The following is a 19666-nucleotide window of genomic DNA, read 5'->3' on the forward strand; positions in this document are numbered from 1 at the left end:
TATTTATGGAATTTCTTGATAATCACAAGATTGCATTCCAGGTGCCTGTTAGAAAAAATGCACAAAAGTGTTGTTCCTGCAATTTAGCTGATTCTTGTTTTGTGACAGTTCTCTACGCATTTCTTTGGGATTCTCAAGTTTGTTGCATTTATTACTGCCACAAGAAAAATGAAATGCGCAGTACAGCGGTGCTATGTGGCTTGGAGTGATGGACGCGTGCATTACGCGTCCGTCACTCATTGAAGGCGTTCCATCATACATGTTCCATCATACATTGAAGGCGTTCAATTACGCGTCCAATGTGTCACTTTTACGTTTGCAGAAAAGCCCACGTTAGGGAAACCTGCAATGTTCGAACTAGTCCTGCGGCCTTACTACGGCACCTTTTATAGCCAGTACATCAATCCAGAATCGTAAACCCCATAAATTGATAACTTTCTCACCGGAAATTGTGTATTTATAAGCGAGAAAAAGATACGGTATATGGGAATGATGGAGCTGCCGCATCGCCCATGTGATGCCAGCTTCTGTGACGTAAAATTGCTTGCCACTGATAATTTTAAGAATCCTTCACGTATGTATGTCAAGTTTACTTCGATACATCATAGTCACTGAAGGCTGTGTACGAAAGTTCTTACACCATTTGGAAGTATTAGGGATCCATATGCTGGCTTGCGGCCTCACTCGAACGTAGCAGCAACGCATTCACCCCTGCAGTTCTGTAAAATTATAGCTGCTTTCAAAACTCATAAAGAAGAATCAACTTGATTTTGTGGCTTACTAAGTCATCTGAAGTGACACTTGCGCTCAGCATTGTTTGTTGTCCAAAATTTGCGTCAATAATGCCAGCCTTAGCGCTGAGAGGAACGCCTAAATTGGTTAGCACAAAAGTGAAGTTAGTGTGTGGATCAGTTAAACCTTTTCATAGGTGCCGTGCTTTCACTGAAACAAGACGTGTTAATTTATGCTTTGTTGAAGACCAGGTTATTTCATTGTTTATTGTCATTTGTGATGATTGTGTTCGTCAAATACATAGCAAACTCTACGACTCTGGTTCTCGCAGTGACGTGCGTAACTGCGAGAACCAGATTCATGCACGATTGGGGCATTTGCAGAGACAAATACTAAGTAATGTAAGTAATACAAAAGTAAGTTCTCCTAAGTAAATACAAATAAAGTTATTTAGTGTGTTTCTTGATTCCCCACAAGGTCTTCCCAAATTTATAAATTTCACAGGAAAAAGGTGTCATTGGGAAACCATGTCCCAGTGTGGGTCGATATAATGCCGAGATGGACACATCACTGTCCCGCGTCTTGCTGAGTTTGGTTTCGAACTTCGCTTACGCCCTTATTATGTTGGCCTTCAGCATGTGTTTGCATTTTTATGAACCATCGGTGCAAAGACAGTTCGTTATCTTTACCTGTAGTTCATTTGTTTCAGGTTATCGCTGTGCTTTTTAGCTCGTGGAGAATTAGATTGCACTCCAGGTGACTCTGTGACGTTGACCTTACTGATAATCCAAACAATCAGATTTTCAGTTTTCCATAGGTCTTATGCACGTTCGTTCGCTTGAACTTTTAGCAGAACAATGACTCTGCATTGTCCCATTGTGTTTGGCTTGAGTGAAGGCTACTTTATTATAGGGCAGGTGATGTAGCTAAGTGTTTCACACTCGCAAATTTCTGTGTCGGAGAGCTTTGCAAAGAAAAGATGGTGTCATAGCTTTTTTTTTCAGTTATCAATTCTCCGGGTGCCTTAGCCTACCTAACAAACTCTCGACGACGCACACAACGTCTATAAAGGTTTACGTTAATTTTCAAGGGAGGCGTGCCAGTCATTGCACGCTCTGTGAACAAAAAAGTTAGTTGCTCACGCCTGCACTTCTCCTAAATAATGTTATTTAGTGTGGTTCTTGCATTTATTTTGTATTATTATTATTATTATTATTATTAATATCGTTGCGTTTGGAAAGACACAGACAGAAGAGGCTATTTACAGGCTATTTGCACTGGAGCCCGGCAGCCAGGCCGACAGTCGCTCGCACCAAGTGCACCGATCAACCTCATCGTCGTTCTCGCGGCGGCTCGTTTCTTGAGCATCGCTCGATGATATCGTAATACTACCCCCCCCCCCCCCCCCACCCCGGCGGCAAAAGCACCGTCACGGTGCTGTTATATATCCAAGGTGCATGGAGAGTTGTAGGGCTTGAGTCGGACGACGTGGACAATGTCACTGTTTATCAAAGCGGAGGACGTCGTGGGCGTGGCTAGAAGGATTTCATAGGTGACATCGGTCACTTTGTGTATCACGCGATATGGGCCTGTGTAACTGGAAAGCAGTTTTTCACAAAGGACGACTTTGCGCGATGGTGACCAAAGCAACACCAGGGCGCCGGGCAGAAAATGGACATCACGGTGACGGACGTCGTAGCGTTGCTTCTGCTTGTCTTTAGACACTTGTAGACGAGCGCGCGCAAGTTGGCGAGCGTGGTGAGCATGGGCGATTGCATCACGGGCGTAATCGCTAGTTAAAGCTGTGGCGGACGGAAGCACAGTGTCCAGTGGTAGCGTTGGTTCGCGGCCATACAAGAGGTAAAACGGGGAAAACCAGCAGTTTCGAGACGGGAAGAGTTGTATGCAAAGGTAATGTATGGTAGAGCCAGGTCCCAGTCACGGTGGTCGTCGCAAACGTATTTGGATAGCATGTCTGTAAGGGTGCGTTTCAAACGCTCAGTGAGGCCGTTCGTTTGGGGATGGTAGGAGGTGGCAAATTTATGCCGTATTGAGCCGGCACGCATGGTGTCGTCGATGACTTTGGCCAAAAACGTACGGCCACGGTCTGTTAGCAATTGACGCGGAGCACCATGCATCAAAATAATATCATGTAGGAGGAAGTCTGCAACATCAGTTGCGCAACTGGTTGGAAGAGCACGGGTTACGGCCTAGCGGGTCGCGTAGTCCACCGCGACTGCAACCCACTTGTTCCCTGAAGTAGATTCGGGAAAGGGGCCGAGAAGGTCTAAGCCGACACGATGAAAAGGCTCGGCAGGAATGTCGACCGGCTGCAGGTAACCAGCGGGGAGCTGGGAAGGCTTCTTGCGTCGTTGGCAAACTTCACAAGCAGCGACGTAACGTCGTACGGAAAGGGCAAGACCCGGCCAGATAAAACGGCGACGTACACGGTCATAAGTTCAAGATACGCCGAGATGTCTTGCCGTTGGTGCGTCGTGGAGCTCTTCTATAACGGTGGAGCGGAGGTGTTTAGGTACTACGAGTAGGAACTCAGAGCCGTCCGGATGAAGGTTACGACGGCACAGAGCACCGTCGCGGAGGACGAAGAGGCGTACAGTAGCATCGGCCGGAGAGTGCTCAAAACGGTCGATGAGTGCTCTGATGTAGGCGTCACGGCGTTGCTCGTCAGCGAAATAAAGCAACTGTGATACAGAGAATACGCAAGAAGCACTGGCAATATTAGAGGAGTCACAGTCCTCAATAGGGTAACGCGACAAGCTGTCAGCGTCTTGGTGCAGGCGGCCAGACTTGTACACCACGGAATATGAAAATTCTTGTAGCCTCAAAGCCCATCGACCAAGCAGGCCTGTAGGATCTCTCAGCGAGCAGAGCCAGCAGAGAGCATGATGGCCAGTGACTAGGGAAAAAGGGCGACCGTAAAGGTAAGGACGGCACTTCGCAACCGCCCAGACTACAGCAAGGCATTCTCGTTCCGTAATAGAATAGTTGCGCTCGGATGCTGTGAGGAGGCGGCTCGTAGAAGCAATAACGCGATCCTGGCCACGCTGACGCTAGGCTAAGACGGCACCTACGCCGTGACCACTGGCATCTGAACGCAATTCTGTAGGGGCATCAGGGTCGAAGTAGGCGAGAATGTGTGGTGAGGACAGAAGAGCAACGAGACGAGAGAAGGCGGCGGCTTCTGCAGTACCGCATGAGAATTGTACGCCTTTATTCAAAAGATTAGTGAGGGGTCTAGCAATTGCCGCAGAATCTTGAATAAATCGACGAAAGTACAAGCATAGCCCTACAAAACTTCGAACGTCTGCGGCTGTCTTGGGAAGCGAAAACTCTCTGACAGCGCGAGTTTCGTCGAGATCAGCGTGTACTCCGGAAGCATGAACGAGATGGCCCAGAAGAGTAATTTGCCGGTAGCCAAAACGACATTTGGACGAGTTAAGTTGCAGCTTCGCCTTTCGAAATAGATCAAGTATAGTTGTGAGACGTTCAAGGTGAGTGTCGAACGTTGGTGAGAAGACGATAGCATCGTCCAGGTAGCAGAGGCATGTCGGCCATTTGAAACCTTGGAGGAAGGAGTCCATCATACGTTCGAAGGTGACAGGTGCGTTGCATAATCCAAACGCCATAACTTTAATTTGGTACAGGCCATCAGGTGTGATGAATGCGGTTTTTTATCCGGTCCATATCGTCAACAGCCATCTGCCAATATCCCGAACGAAGATCAATAGACGAGAAATAGCTGGAACCGTGCAGGCAGTCAAGGGCGTCGTCTATACGTGGGAGCGGGTAGACGTCCTTCTTAGTAATGTTCAGATGACAGTAGTCTACACAGAAGCGCCACGTGCCGTCCTTCTTCTTAACCAACACCACATGTGACGCCCAGGGATTCGAGTATTGCTCAATGATGTTTTATCGAGCATTTTGTTGACTTCGTTTTGAATTACTCGGCTTTGCGACGCAGAAACTCGACATGGTCGTCGGTGAATAGGCGTAGCATCGCCAGTAAGAATTCGATGCTTGACCGCGAGCGTCTGGCCTAAAGGGCGATCGTCGATGTCGAAAATATCTCGGCAAGATAATACTTGGCAAAGCTCTTCAGCCTGCGCCGAGGACAGGTCCGTCGCAACGATTTTCTTTATATTGGGATCGGCTCCCGAGGCTGGCGCGAGGGGCCTGCAAAGCTCGCGAAAACCATCGATCGATAACGCTGCCACGTATTGGTCGCCGAGGCAATCAACGGTGGCAACGGTAGAATTTGCTTTGCCAATCCAAAGTTACAGACAGGCATGCGAGTGCGGTTCCCAGTAACATTAAGTATACTGTGAGGCACTGTAACGTCATACCTTATTGGAATGTCGAGCAGAGGGGTGACGAGGTACTCGTCATCAGGAACTGGTGGGAAAGACAACAGGCTATTGACTTTGGCTGCAGGCGAAGAAAGCCGGTGGGACGTAAGCGGCAGTGGGGTGCATCAGAAGGTTCTGCGAGAATCGGCAACTCAAGGCGAAGGCTACTGGAAGAGCAGTCAATAAGAGCAGAATGTTCGGAGAGAAAATTGAGGCCGAGAATGAGGTCGTGGGGGCAATGAGCAATTACGGTGAAGAGGACGTACACATGCCGATGATAGGCACAGTGCCGCCATTCGCAACGCGGGCGACGCGTGCCGACGCTGGGGTGAGGAGCTCGTTCAGTCGTCGGCGGAAGGCAGCAATCATAATTGAAAGATGTGCTCCTGTATCGATGAGTGCCGTGACGAGATAGCACTCAACGTCAACGTCAAGAAGTTTTCGGTTCGTGGGTAACGTGAGCTGAGGATTTGAGGGCAGGGTCGATAACGCAGTTTCACCTCCAGAAGCTGCAGTGCCTAGTTTTCCGGCTGGATCCGGGAGGTGATAGGCGGCGAAAAGAAGTGGCGGTGTTGGGGCGAACGAGACTGATGGCGTCGAGGTGAGCGCGAGCGGCTGTACCGAAGGTTCGGAGCAGGAGCATCAGCAGCAGTGGATTCATGGCGGTTGGTATAGGGAACGGAAGGTCCAAAGGTGCGGGAATAAGCGGCGGTGTATGTCCGAGGAGGTGGTGGCCATCGGTTGCGGCAGTGACGAGCGACGTGGCCGTTGCGACAGCAGTGGAAGCAGATTGGTCTGTCATCAGGGGTGGTAGAAAGATGTGGTAGAAAAGGATTGTCGGGGACGAGGAGGGCCGGGAGACAACTGGGGAACGCTCGGTTGAGGCGTGGAACACACGGAGTTCAGACCCATGTTCTCAAATTCCTGTCGGACAATGGCCTGGATCATCGCAATGGTGGTTGCTTGCGGATCGGGAGGCGTCGTGGAGAAAGCTGGCGAACAGGTGGCCTCGAGCTCGCGGCGAACAATACGGGTGACTTCGTCACAGGTGGTAGCCTGAAGTGGTCGACCCTCACATGTCGACGTAGCAGCAGTGTTGGGTAGCCGCTTGATGTGGTGTGTGATACGGCGGCTCTTAGCTTGTTCAAGGCGACGGTATTCTTTGATGATGGCGTCGATATTCGAGACGTTGCCGAAAACAAGCAAATAGAAAGCGTCGTCGGCGATGCCTTTTAGAACATGTGACACTTTATCGGCCTCGGACATAGCATCGTCAGCTTTGCGGCATAGAGCTAAGACGTCGAGGATGTAGGAAACATACGGCTCCGTAGATGACTGAACACGAGACGCAAGAGCCTTTCTCGCGGCAGCCTTGCGCCCAATGGGGGTCGCCGAGCAGTTCCCGTAGCTTCTCTTTGAAATGGTCCGAACTGGTTATCTCGTCGTCATGTGTTTGGTGCCACACGTGTGGGGTGCCGCCGAGATAAAAGATGACATTGGCTAGCATAATCGTTGGGTCCCACCCTTTATTAGCACTGGCGTGTTCATAGAGTTTGATCCAGTCGTCAATATCCTGGCCCTCCAGGCCAGAGAACACACCTGGGTCGCGATGTGGGGCGACCGTGACGATTGGAGCAGTGGGACAAGCCGAAGCCGTTGCAGAAGTGGGCGCGTCACCGGGAGGCATGGTGACAAGCTCGGTGTGCCGACCACTTCTGAGTTCCGTGGTGAGGACGGGGATCGCTGACCTCCACCAGAATGTTGCGTGTGGAAAGATACAGACAGAAGAGGCTATTTACAGGCTATTTACACTGGAGCCCGGCAGCGAGGCCGACACTCGCTCGCGCCAAGCGCACCGACCAACTTCATCGTCGTTCTCGCGGCAGCTCGTTTCTTGAGCATCGCTCGATGATATCGTAATAATATTATTATTATTTGTTCCGGAAGCGTGTAATCAAACGTTAGGTGATTTTTCTTTAGTTAGCGATAGAACTGTTCATTAGGAGCTTAGACCATCATTGTGACCGTTTGACCTTATGACGGAACACCGAAACGCCAGAGGCCATTTGCGCTCCGTTTTATTGAAAAATAAAGCATTGAGCAATAATAGGTCGAAGCGCAGAGTTATGTGCTCATGAAACGGGTAGCTGTCCATGTTCCTAGGCTGTCATACAGTAGTTTGGTGTGTCAATTCCTTGCTCATTTTTATTAAAATTTGCTATGGCTTGATTACATATGCAATTGTGCTTCCTTAGTCTTTAGTTATAATAGGCCCTGACGTACTGTGCGATCGGTCTCTGTTAGAGGGCGAGGTGCTGTTTCAACAGCATCTTAAAGGAACAGGTTCAGATGGAAGAACTGTACTTCATATACAACTCTTTATGCCGCGCAGTAAAAGCCCAGCATTTATTTAGTCCAGTGCATTTTCAAATTGTGAAGCTATGTTCTACAATTCGAAATTTAATTTTGGTAATTACTTCCTCAATCGTGCTAGAATAACCGTATTACAGACCCTTTGCCTGTTGATTCCGAACTTTCGCTATGCTTACTTAGCAAGATACCATATAAAATTGATTGTGGAAGGTTTGCTTGTTTACTTTCTTCTGCGACTGCTGTCCACCGGCTAGCAAATGCTAAATGCTATCGCTCAGTGCAAGACCCGCCTGCATGATTTCGAACTCACGCAAATTTTATCATTATTTTATCTGTTACGTCCTCGCCGAACCTTGTATTATCAGACTAAATGCGCGACACGAATTGTGTAGTCAATTCTGCAAACCACGCGGGCACCACCGATTACACTGGAATCGCATAGAAAGAAGTTCAACGAATTGCAAAATCTGGCAACAGGAAATACGCGACGTCTTTTTGTTCGCCCTAGCCGTTAGCTGACGCCAGCATCGAAAAAAGAAAGAATGTCAAAGGAACTTACAGCAATTTAATTTTCTTTCCCGCCAGAACTAAAGAAAGTTTTGCGTAAAAATGAACTTAAACATTGCGACTTGATTTCCTGGCGTTACCTAGCAACAAGCTAACGGCACGCCAGATGCGCCAGATGCGTGCGCCATACGGCAGACATAAGGTAATTATACCTGCGAGCGAAGCTTCCCTAGATGCTAATATGTTCAAAAGATGGCGGTTCTTCAGCGCTTCATGGAGCTTAGCGCCATCTGTGTGATGAGCTAACACCTCCAGCGGAAGGAAAAATGATGCAACGTAATAGCCGTTAAATACAGAAATGACGTCATTTTGTTCTGAGGCGCGAAATTTGGTTTGGTGGCTGCCATTACAACCTTATATTCAAATTCCCTGCCATTCGACGTAAAGGGCGTCCCGAACATTGAGCGCGGAAAGCGATACAGAAAAGGACAGCGGCACGGATGTGGAAATCGCACCCCTGCACAGGACATACTTTCTTTGGAGGCCGCCGAATGCTTCGAGCGTAGAGTGCAGGTCCCATAGACGGACGCCAAGCCCATCGGCCGGCGCATCGCACGAAAACAGCTGGACCATAACTCAGCACTTTTGGCTAAACAGGTTAAGTAGCGATGGAACTACCCGCGCCATCAAATACAGACAAACGTCCACGAGAAAGCAACAGAATATGTGACGGGAGCGTATGGTAAAAGGTGAACTTTACGAGCACGCGTTTCTGCACACTTCAAGAGATGCATTGCATGGCAAGTGATAGTGGCGTGGTGGGCGCAGGAAGATGTGTTTATTGATAATGATAAAGTAAAATATGTGCGTATTTTGTTTTCTCGTCACGCGCATGTAAATTTGAGTATATACTTCACTTTCTATGAAATAATCTAACCTTCTATCGTTTTATTTGAAACGCCTTTTTTCCCCAATATTGCTCCCTCCTCACCTAGTCGCGCTTCAATCGCTGTTCCCATGACCACCCTTGCTGATTTCACTGGCAATTTGTTCTGAACAAGAGTGCACCAGACAATGGTCGAATAGGCCAAATGACGCTCTTCCACTGAGGCCCCATGTGCGTAAAAATTGTGCGAGGTCGCTGAGAGCGAACTGGACTGGGGCGCATACGCGTATCGCGGCAAATTCAATCTAATTTGGCTGCGGGCGCTGAGACCGATTGTGAGTGTACGCTCTTTCAATGGTGCTTTATTTCAACCGGAAACTTATTTTGACACTTTTTTTGCTTCCTATAACATATTTGAGTTGTTTGAGTTTGGTTTATACACCCTGACCTCTTCAATTTTGTTGTCGTTGTTAAGTGTGTCGTAATTATTGCGCGCGCGATAACGTACGCCCTTTTCCGCGCAGAAAGACTGTGCAGCAAAATTTTTTATATGGTTTTACTGGCTTCTATGCGCCCGCGACCCTTGTCGGCCGGTGCCAAATATGGTTTTAGACAGGTGAATGTATATTTATTTTTATGTATTTATTTTTTGTTTTTTTTATTTATTCCTTTGTATTTCCTGGGGCTGAATTGGGCTATCGGAAGAGTGGGTTTGCAAATTGGATATAACAACAAAGCATTTTTCTGCACAAATTGACTTTAACACCGTAGGAATCATAATACTGTTGAAATAAAGAATGCAGTGAGTAATTATAAACAAAGCATGAATCAAGTGAACTTATTAAAGAATCCGTTAAAGGCAGTGTCCTAATTTTACTTGGTAGTAAGCTCCATTTTTCAATTGTATCAGTAAAGAAGCTATATGTAAACAGGTTAGCACGCGGTTGAAATGGTTTAAGCTTGTGGCTATTCCAAGTAGGTTTTAGTTCATCTCACGACAGCTGTTCTTTAATGAGTAGCGTGAGATGGAAATAAGATTGTACAATATTTTAAGGCATTCACGATTACGCCGCTCGGACAGAAGTTGTAGACCTATTGCAAGAAGGTGAGATGAGGGTGCGAAGTTTCAGTCATAACGGCGGTATATGAAACGAATTGCTTTCTTTTGAGCTGATTCGAGGATGTCAGATACTTTATAAGGGTTCCTGACGTGGCAAACATATTTGAGAACGGGTCGGATGATTGATTTATGTGATAGCAATATCGGTTCACGTGCATCTTTTGGCAATGCAGGATTTGGATAGCCTATTTTCTTTAGTGCTTTATTGCATGTGTATTGAATATGCCTTGACCATGACATGTTAGGTGTTTAGATGAAGCCAACGTACATGTATACGGACACCCGTTCAAGGGAAGCGATATTAAACGAAAACCTAAACAAAAACACACAAGTGCGCTTACTAAAAAATAAGGTGGCTGGTTTTGCAAAGTTCACATGTATTTGCCATTTGTCGCACCACCTGAACAATTCTGTAAGAGAATCGTTGGCTGAAAGGTGGTCAACGTTCGTGTTAATTACGTTATACATCACACAGTTGACAGCATAAAGGTGGATATTTGCGGACATATAATTTACCAAATAATTTATATGCAATAAGAAGAAAAATGATCCCAGCTCTGAACCCTGGAGAACTCCGGATGTCACATTTATTACAGACGAGTTTGAAAAATTAAAGGAAAGATTGGGAACGACTACGTAAAAAGGTAGCGATCCAATCAACTCAGGAAGAGCTATTAGGTATAGCTCGAAGCTTATGGAGGAGCTTTGAGTGCGTAACAGAGTTGAGTGCCTTGGAAAGATTCATGAAAATTGTATGTATTTGCTTTCCGGTGTCGGGATCATATGAAATGTCACGCGAGAATTGTACGAGTTGAGCTATTGTATAGAACCAGCGACAAAAACCATGCTGGCAAGCACTGAAAATGTAATCTTCAAGAAACTCCATAATTCAAGAAACTCCATTCAAGAAGTTTACATGATTGAGTGGTTAATAAGATCAGACAATTGGTTGTATTTCAAGCTAGCTTTCCGTTAGCTTTATTTAACATTGTTTAACAAAAGTAGCACAAAATTTTTGCCAAAGAAATGACCTACCTGCAACATGAAGCTACGTACGAAAATGTTATTGATATTGTGCCATCTTACGGGCACACCTTGGTAGAATATTGAGCAGGGACAATGAGGGAAGAAAAGAATTTTAAAGTGAAATAAAACATATTTATTAACTGAATGGCGTGACGAGCTGCAGATAACCAGTGCACCCCTCGGTAAATGAAAGGATACATAGACATATATATCCACGACATATAGGTAAGAGAAAAATGATCAAATATTCGAAATGCACTGATTGGAAAAGTGAAAGCTCCCGACCGGTAAAAGCGTGCTTCATTTCAAAGCTGCGCCTTCACCAATTAAACCAATCAACTTTTCGAGAAAAGGAATCAAGGTAATTATTGGACGTGAATATTGTCACGAGCTTTGTCATGAACCACGGCCGCCGCGCAGATAATTAGGTGGAAGAAAGAAGAGACCGACGTTAGACAAGCTGCCTCGGGACCACTGCAAACGCGCCTGTCAACCAGATTCATCTGGTTTTGCATTGAACACCTCATGTGTAACATTTGTTGGAGCTGTGCTGGGTAACTCTCACGACCTAGAACGGAGCCATCAGCGCAAGAACTGCACCGAAGCCGTCGCCTCGCCGGACTTTCGCCGTCGCGCTCAATCGTGGCCACAGAGCAAAATACCCTCATCAGCAGTGCCTTGGTGAGCCCAGTCTCTATACAGCACTACCGAGAGCCACGCACGTTCTAGGCAAAGTAAGAGAAAGATGTGGATGAGTCGCTAACCCATTACAAAAGGGTAAGCCAAGACAATAACTGGAACGCTGACACTCAGCTTAGGAACGTTGTTTTCTTCTTGGCCGGCACGGCGTTGGTATGGTATGACAACCACGCGGACATGCTAACTACACGGACACGCTTCGTTGCGGAGATCAAGAAGTGTTTCAGTGACTAGGAAAAAGAAGAAACGTGCGGAATTCACATTAGCCCAGAGAGGCCAGGTCAGGGACAACTTCCTCATTGGTAAAGGGAACTTGAACATTGTACCAGAACTGATACGGCACTGTCGTACCTTCGAGGCGCTGAAGACTCGCCGAATTACACCAAAGTTTGGACGACTGGGCAATGTAACCACCGTAGCAAGTGTTGACACGAGTCCTTCGCACCCAGACCTTTCGTCCACCGTCCGCCAGATAGTCCGCGAGGAGCTCCAGCGGCATGACGAACAAGCACGTTATGCGGCGCCACGTTGCAGCTCCTCTGTTTTCCGAGACACCCTCTGAGAAACCCCTTCGGCTACTTGGAACCACTCGGTGAACGTCATTGATCTTGACGGTCCCAAAGAGGATCCGCATTACGGCACGACCGAACCCCCCCACGCAATGATTCGCCCCCCTCAACGTTTTGATCCAGGCCCACGCAACTTTCATCCACGAAGCCTTGCCGCTACCTACGACTTTCAAGTGGAAGAGCCTCGTTACCCCCAACCGATGTCTTCTGCAGAATACTTCAATCCGCATTCTGATGTTCGCCCTTTGCCAGTGTGTTATTTCTGCGGCACGCCTGGCCATATAGTTAAGTACTGTAGCCGACGCCGAGCATCTAACTACTGACCGTCAGCGCCGACTATGCGGTCTAGCGGTCGTACACTACGTTCTCAATGGCCAGGCGACTCCACTTCAGGAAACCACTTGCGAGAGGACCAATGCACCGCCCAGGAGACTTACTTTGGAAAAGAAAGAACCCGGAACCGCTACCTCCGACCGCACTCTGACGCCACCACCAGCCTTCCAAGCCTCCTGATCACCATCCCCTCCACCGCGATTCACGTCATCAGCACTTCGGCGTCGTTTCGTGCCGCCCCCGCCGGGAAATCAGCCAGCGCGGCCGACGGAGATGAGCTCGCTGGAAAATGTGCGCTGCCGACTCGACTGCCCCCAACTATTTTCATGCTGAAGAATAAGGTTCATGTACTTATTGATGGGGTCTCCACAATGGCTTTAGTCGATACGGGAGCAACTGCCTCGGTCATGAGTGTGGGGTTTAAAGGCCTTCTAGGACGCAAGGTTATGTTTCGTTGTGACCAGTGCACAAGTTTTCGTGGATTCAGCGGCAAATCATTATGCCCGGTTTGTGTGTGTAACGTGGATGTGTTTTCGGGTGGGAATTTTTTTAATGCAGAGTTTACTGCTCTTCCTCGCTCCTCGCATGACGTGATTCTGGGGATTGACTTTTTGCAATTGTGTGGTGCCAAAGTTGACTGCCGGGCGCGAGAACTGAATGTGGACAACCGCGTTTCGCCTGTGCTCTTTGAAGGTGCAGCTTGCCCTGAGAGTGTGTAGTGTGCGTCTGATAATAGAGTTGTGCCCGCCTTATCGGCGATGCGTGTTGCCGTCGCCTGTTCATCTCCGACTCCTACCTCGTACGATGCTGCAGTGGAACCTTTACGTCGGAACTGCCTCAAGAAAAACGTGTTAGTTCCTCACTGCGTGGTCTCAGTGACCAATGGATGCGCGGGACTGTGGGGGCTAAACTGTTCCACTGAAGCGGCAGTGCTACCTCAAGGCCTAAAGATTCCGCATTTCAGGAAGACTCTGCCGTATCGGTGGCAGTACTTACAGAGCTACCCGATAAAGGAGCAGCCAGTGTCTCTAGCTTCGGGACTTCGAAGATATTTTCCATGATTGATATATCACTCAGTGATCACGAGGGTCGAGTGTTGATGGGCCCTGCTTTCGAAACACACCTCGGTATTCGGCTCTGCGCAGCACGATGGTCCGACATCGATTCCTGCGTCCAGAACTCGTCACCGCATCAACATAGGAGCCGCTCAGCCAATCCGACAAAACCCTATCGTGTGTCCCCGTAAGAACGGAAGATAATCAGCGATCAAGTCCAAGAAATGTTATGCAAAGGCGTCATTCAAGAATTATCTAGTCCTTGGGCAGCCCCCGTGATATTGGTGAAGAAGAAAGACGGTATGTGGGGGTTCTGCATAGATTATCGTCGCCTCAACGCTGTTACTAAGAGAGATATGTATTTCCGCTCCCACGAATTGACGACGCCATCGACTGTCTCTTCGCGGCATCTTACTTTTCCTCTATTGATATACGGTCAGGTTTACGGTAATCGGCATGCAGGCGAATTCTTATACACAAGGACGACAGAGAAAAGACAGCATTTGTAACGCCCGACGGATTATTTGAGTTTAACGTGATGTCTTTAGGGTTGTCTAACGCGCCCTCAACGTTCGAAAGCTTCATGGACGCGATATTACGTGGCTTAAAATGGCAAGCTTGCATAGGCTACTTAGACGACGTTGTGATCTTCGAGAACAACGTCGTCTGAGCACAACGTGAGCACAGCGCACGTTTAGACTTGGTCTTGAACTGCTTGGAGAAAGCGGGTCTTGTGCTGAATTAAAAGAAAATGCCATTTTGGGGAGCGACAAGCTCTTGTGCTAGGACATCTGGTCGCTAAAGAAGGTATCCGAACAGATCCACAAAAGTCTGCAGCCGTAGAAGCATTAGGGTACCCAACTCTGTCAGGCAGTTACAACGTTTCTTGGGCTCGTGCTCCTACTTCCGCCGATTCATTCCCCGGTTTGCTGACATGGCTCAACCCTTTACACGCCTTCTTCAAAAGGCATTCTTTTTGAGTGGACTGCTGATTGTGACTCATCGTTTCGCCAGCTCAAGTTCCTGTTGACGTCCCAGCCAATTCTTCGCCACTTTGATCCTTCATCACCAACTGAGAAGCCCACCAACGCCAGTGGCGTAGAAATTAGTGCAGCAACATCAAACCGGTGTTGCGGAAAACTGGTTATCCGGTTATTCGATTCACCGGTTATTCGAATTGAAAAAACCGGATAACAGGAGTAGTCGGTTATTCGGTTGGATATTCGAATAGCCGGATATTCGGATACCCTGGTATTTGTGCATCTGTACTTCTGCCCATTATACCTCTCTATCTTTCTTCTATTAGTTTCTTGTAGTTATTTTTGCATCCGCTCGCGCGAGCCGGATTTCTGTCTCGTTAACATCCTTACATGTCGTTCTTTAAATTTATCTTTTCGAAATGATGTGCTTTTTAAAACACTACCACGGGTTTTCCCCCTGAACTTATTCCAAGCGCCAGCTATATTATTCGAAGCGTCAGTCAATTTATTTCCAGTGCCAAATAATTTATTCTATGCTCCCCATATTTTAATCCTAACACCAGTGAATTTATTCCAAAGTAAAGATGAATTTGCGGAGGTGTTATAGCAGTTCAAAACAATGGCGAAATGCTATATTTTGCGCCGACCAATCAGAACTAAATAGCTTTCTTGAAGAGCACTGCTGTGGGACTAATTAAATGCCTTTCCAGAGCGATATATCATCGAAATATTGCATTCATATGGACATTACTGCCTTTAACAGGTCATGCAAAACGTAGCTATTTGATGGCTTTGGTGACACGCATTAAAACAAAGGGGCATCCAGCAACAAGCTGTTGATTCGTAAGCTGATAAAAACAGACTGAAAAGAGCGTCACGTCACCTTTCCTCATTTTGTTTTTTACAAGGCCCGTTGACATGGATATCAAATGAACGAGCTTCGAAGAATATCTGCGATTATAACCGCGTAATGCATCTGAGACGGCGTGGAAGAGAGTGTTACGGGATTTCACTTAATATTCGCCAGCATATTCCTGATTGTCATCCATATTGACATGGATATCAAACGATCGGGCTTCGAAGCAGCGCTGTGATAGTACCCGCGAAATGTATGCTAGACCACGTGGTGAAGGATGTCACGTGGCCATGCGTAACTTTCGGAAGCCCATATGTGATTCACAAAGGCAGTGAGATTAGTGTCAAAGGAACGGGAATCACAAGAGCTATGCGATGCTACGCATGTAGCGAACGTCAAATCACATGGGAGACGCTGTCCCGCGACCTCACGTATATTTCGCTGGCCCATACGTAATTCCCAATCACACTGACGTGGATATAGAACGATCGGGCTTCGAACAAGGTCTCCGATGGCACGCTCTTCGCGTACGTAACAGCACGTGAAAAATAGTATGTGACATGAAGCAACTTTAGCCAGGCCATGGGTAATTACGAACCATGCCGACATGGATATCAAACGAGCGGGGAAATCAAGAGCTATGCGATGGTGAACACGTAGTTAACGTGAAATCACGTGTTAAAGGGTGTCACGTAAGCACACGTATATTTCGCTAGCCTATGCACGATTCCCAACCAAACTGACATGGATATCAAACGATCGGGCTTCGAACAAGGTCTGCAATGCTACGCGCTTCGCACACTTCAGACCACGTTAAAAAGAGTCACGTGAAATCACGTAACTTTAGCCACACCAAGGGTAATCACCAACCATGCCGACATGGATATGAACCGAACGGGGAAATCAAAAGCTATGTGATGGTGTACACGTAGTTAACATCAAGTCAAGTAGGAGAGGGTGACACGTGGTCTCACCCACCTTTCGCTAGCCCATGCATGATCCCCAACCATACTGACATATGTACCATACATATGTACATATCAAACGATCGGGCTTCGAACAAGATCTGTGATGGTACGCCCTTCGTGTACTTCAGAACACGTGGGAAAGAGTCACGAGATATCACGTAACTTTAGCCACACCATGGGTAATTGCCAACCATGCCGAAATGGATATCAAACGAACGGGCAAATCAAAAGCTATGCGAAGGTGTACAGGTAACATGAAGTCACGTGGGAAAGGGTGTCAAACGAACGGGGAAATGAAAAGCTATGCGATGGTGTACACGTAGTTAACATGAAGTCACGTGGGAAAGGGTGTCACGTGACCTGACCTACCTTTCGCTAGTCCATGCATGATCCCCAACCATACTGACATGGATATCAAAGACTGGGCTTCGAACAAGGTTAGCGATGGTACGCGCTTCGCGTACTTCAGACCACGTTGAGAAGAGTCATGTGGGATCACGTAACTTTAGCCAAACCATGGGTAATTGCCAACCATGCCGACATGGATATCAAACGAACGGGGAAATCAAAAGCTATGCGATGAGGCACAGACAGTTAACGTAAATTCACCTGGAAAAGCATGTCACGAGACCTCACCTACCTTTCGCTAGCCCATGCATGATTCCCAACCATACTGACATTGATATCAAATGATCGGGCTTTGAACAAGGTCTCCGATGGTACGCGTTTGGCGTACTTCAGACGAAATGGAGAAGAGTCACGTGACATCACATAACTTCAGCCACACCATGGGTTATTGCCGACCATGCCGACATTGATATCAAACGAACGAGGAAAACAAAAGCTATGCGATGGTGTACACGTAGTTAACATCAAGTTACCTGTGAAAGAGTGTCACGTTACCTGATCAACATTTCGCTAGCCCATGCATGAACGAATAAATGAATGTTTCATGTTTAATGGCGCAAGGGTCAAGTATGGCCAAAGAGTGCCATGTCCATGGGGATGAGTTCGCTGTGTAGTTATGAGTTCTATGAAGTTGGTGTGACGTGGCTGTAAAAGGGCCTTAAGTATACTCGCTCTAATGTACGTAAAATCTGCATAATAAGATTATGGCATTGACGTATGACGTCTACGATGAACACTAAGATGTAGTTCGAAAGAGTGATACGATGTGTAAAATACATTAGGCTATAAGATTGGCTAGAGGACTACTGTTTCTTTAGTGCCCTTGAAACACAACGACCTGGACGCATGTGCTATTCAAAGCAATTATTGCAGTGGCATCCTCTGGAACGAGGATGCTCTACGAATTTAATAGGCTTATGACATGTAGGACAACCTCATTTAAGAAACTGAGGACTGTTTGGTGTTAAAAAGCGGTTCTTTACCAAGGAACATAGCCAGGTGAAGAGGGATGTAGAAAAGGTATGCAAGAGGAAAATGTTTATTTGTCTCTGCTTCGGCTTTCCGACACTCGAGGAGCACGTGGAGGACGGTCAGCCATTCACCACATCTACTACAGGTTGGAGGTTCACTTCTAGTAAGTAGAAAATGAAGGGTTCCAAATGTGTGTGCTCTTCTGAGACAACACAATAGGACGTCAGTTCGCCGTGATTTTGTTGCGGAGGGCCAAAAACCTAACTGCAGCTTTATCACATGCAGTTTGTTATTTATTTCTGCATCCCACATGGGTTGCCAGTGGTTTCGCAGTTTCCTTCGTATGAAAGGTTCCATATCTGTGACATGGACCGAAGCAGCATTAACAGCGTGGGATGCAATTGACGTGGCCACCTGGTCTGCCAGAACGTTACCTTCGATTCCCCTACGAACAGAGGCCCAACATATAACGATATGCTGGTTAGATAGATAAGCTTTGCACAGGTCGAAATAGACCTCCATAAGTACGGGATTTTTATGTTTTCAGAGTGACATTAAGGCCTTCACCACATTGAGGGAGTCTGTTTATATACCGGCTTCTTGGACTTTTGATTTCCTTACATGCTTTACAGCCGACAATAGTGCGTAGGCCTCTGCCGTAAAGATACTTGTTTCTGGATGTAGTGCATCGGATTCCCAGAAGGACCGACCAACGGCTGCATAGGGCACTCCGGCATGTGACTTGGAAGCGTATGTGTATAACTTTGTGCACGAGTGCTTGTACTGAAGTTCTGGTAAATGCATTCGGATTTCGACTTTTGGAGCATGCTTAGTAACCTTTATAAAGGATACGTCACATTCTATAACCTACCAGTCCCAAGGAGGTAATAGCTTGGTTAGGTGCATTAAGCGATGCTCGAGGAGCTGGACATACATTTCATCGCTAAGCTCCTTCACACGCAGCGAGAAAGGCCGTCTTACAGAGAGGTGATTGCGGAACAGCGTAGCGCACGTCAAATCGGTAACGCTATTAAACATGGATGTTCAAGATTAGAGTGCACTTTAAGGAAATAGGTGAAGCTGATGTGCGATCACTGCAGGTGCAGTGACCAATCATTCGATTCGGCATATAAGCTTTCAATCGGGCTCGTTCTGAAAGCGCCAGTGGCTAAGAGGTACCTAGATGATGGACAGAATCTGGCATCCTTAGCGCGTTCGGGGCGGCAGAGTTATATACTATGGTACCACAACCCTATCGTGATCGAATTAAGCTCTTGTAATGATTCATTAAAAACTTTTTGGCACTACCCCATGTAGTCTGGGATAGCAGTTTCATAAGGTTCATTGTTTTTAGACATTTTTCTTTAAGATATTTTATGTATGGAATGAAAGTGACCCTGTAGCAAAGTATATAACCTATAAATTTGTGCTCTTTGTTGACAGGTAATTGTTGTCCACACAGTCCTAAGCAAGGATCTGAGACTAGGCCTCTATTTCTTGTAAAAAGAACACAAGAAATTTTGTGAGGATTGATTTAAATCCATTTTTCTCTGCACACTTTGACACTTTGTTCAGGCCATGCTGTACCTGTCGCTCGCACACTGCGAGATTAGAGGATTTTTAACCTATTTGAATGTCGTCCACATAGACGGAATAAAAAATGGCCGGTGGTAATGAAGCACGAAGTGTTGTCATCTTAACAATAAAGAGTGTGCAGCTGAGCACGCCCCCCCGGGGTGCACCACTTTCCTGTATAAAATAATGTGACAGTACATTGCCGAATTTCACCCGGAAGGTACGATTCGACAAATAGTT

This window comes from Dermacentor andersoni, chromosome 11 (genome assembly GCF_023375885.2).
Source record: "Dermacentor andersoni chromosome 11, qqDerAnde1_hic_scaffold, whole genome shotgun sequence".
NCBI lineage: Eukaryota > Metazoa > Arthropoda > Arachnida > Ixodida > Ixodidae > Dermacentor > Dermacentor andersoni.